Genomic DNA, 2522 nt, shown 5'->3' with positions numbered 1-2522 from the left:
GTCCATTCTCCCACACAACATAGAGTAAACCCGAGCAAGGGTCACCCTACACACACTCACCCATCCTATGCATATACACGTATAGTAAATTTACACTCACCTTAAAAGCCTCGATGAAGTGTAATCCAATCTCGCAACTCGCCAATGGAACGTACCTATTCCATTTATCGCATAATCATCAATACAAACTCATTTGGACTCTCGACCCGCCCAAATGAACAACAAGTGAAAATCACACCCTTTTGCACTTTTAACGCTACACAAAGGTTCGAAACTAATGATACTAGTTCCCGCGTTCCCAAAATACCCAAAGACACCACATTTAGCCATTAAACACACACTAGTTCGCATATTCGCCCAAAACCCATTTTGACGTTAACAAAGTTAAATTCTCACATTTACAAGTTTTGACTTTAAAATGCCACCAACACAAGTTTATACTTTAACTTAACTCATTTTAAGTTTATAAACTCAACTAAATTGACAATCGGTCCGCAATCATCATCGAACCCTAATTTTGATTGTATTCAAAATTAGTCAACCACATGAACACAAATGGCTTCCATTACATCAAAATCCTTAATACTAGTGATTACTTACTCTTTGCAAGTCTTACATGTTTAAACTCGCTCACCAAACCCAAAACCCGCCTTCAACACCTATAAACCCGAATCCTAGTTATCATCTTCATTAACAACTAGTTGGGTCTCATTTATGAACTCACAATCAAAAGCCCTAAATTTAAATGATGAACACGAAAATAAAATTCAGAGTTAGAGCTTACCGCTAGTATCAACTTGTAGCTAAGAACGAGGAGAACAACATTTCTTCTTGCTCCAAAGATAGAATCACGAATCTTCACACCCGATTTACTCTTTGATTCTAGGAAGGTTTTATGTTTTGGGAGAGAAATTAGAAAGAAAAGAGAAAATAAAATGAGATAAATGAATGAGTGGACCAGAATTGGGGCTTAAATCTGCCCCTTATGTGAAAAGACCAAAACGCCCTCACTTCCCCTTTAAAATTGCAAAATCCGGAACTAGTCACCCAGAAGCGATGCACCGCGGCCTTCTTTCTCCGTGCCGCAACCCACAGCGTGGTCTGGTGGTCTTGTTTGCATGTTGTCTGATCTTGATTTGTGTTCAATACCGCACCGTGACCCACTAGGCCGCACCGCGATCTAGTGTGGGTTTTGTTCACTTTTCGCTTACTTAAAACCCCAAGACACGAACACGTCTCGTACCCTTCATACACTAGACGTATATACTCTCTAGAACACGTATAACAACACTTCAATCACTCTCGTACTCTATTTACATACATGCAACATATATACTTACTCGATACACATATATATTCTTTACCTATATATATATATATATATATATATATATATATATATATATATATATATATATATATATATATACTCGTTATACGTCGTACGTGCTCTTCATATATACATCGTACGAATAAATGGGTCTTACAAAAAGTAGCAAACTAAAACAAGAAATCGGCTAGTCGACCTAGGAAGTCATCACATGTTTTTCAATTTTATTCTGTAAACAAAACTTGTACTTGGAATAAGTTTGTGTTAAGACTTCTGATGATCATGTAAACCTTGATATTGCTTATGATGCTTCATGTAATGTGGTTTTAAATGATGCTTTAATGTCTAAATTGCATGATGTATTATGTGATACATTTATTTGTAATCCATAGTTTGTTACTGGTACTAACCGTAGAGGACCCAAGAAACTTTGGGTACCTAAAGTCTAGGAAACTTAGCGTTAACATGGTTTCGACGTCTGTGTTTGGTATGTCATACCCCGTCCAAAATCTTCCTGAACGAACACAATAACATATGGTACCATCGCGATGAACCGACTTCTATATGCCATAAACGACCCCATGTAGTGAGCAAATGCACAGCGGAAGGTTTCTTTCATACCTGAGAATAAACATGCTTTAAAGTGTCAACCAAAAGGTTGGTGAGTTCATAAGTTTATCATAAAATAATAAGATTCATCATTTTGATAGACCACAAGATTTAAATGCTGCATGGTACAAATGTGCTCGAATCCTATACCCACCTGTAATGTACATACGATATTATTTAAATACAGTACACCTTTCTTGTGTACAAAATCATTTTCATAAATCTCAGTAACCGTACACATATCTTGTGCACAAAAATAACATACACATAACCTGTGTATAAAATCATTCTCTCGATACATAACATTCATATCAATTGGTGGCAATTATCATGTCCACATAATTCAATGGTGGCAATTATCATGTCCACATAATTCAACGGTGGCAATTATCATGTCCACATAATTCAACGGTGGCAATTATCATGTCCACATAATTCAACAATAATCCGCAGAACTTCTGTCTGCATAATAATTCATTCGAGGAATGTTTTGCTTGTGTCTATCTCGTCAAACATTTATAAAAGCATTCCATGTATTCGCAGTTCAAAATATATTTCAAAAGCATTTAATAAAACAGTTGTA

Source organism: Rutidosis leptorrhynchoides, chromosome 2, assembly GCF_046630445.1.
Source record: "Rutidosis leptorrhynchoides isolate AG116_Rl617_1_P2 chromosome 2, CSIRO_AGI_Rlap_v1, whole genome shotgun sequence".
Lineage (NCBI taxonomy): Eukaryota > Viridiplantae > Streptophyta > Magnoliopsida > Asterales > Asteraceae > Rutidosis > Rutidosis leptorrhynchoides.
Note: the sequence above shows the minus strand (reverse complement) of the source record.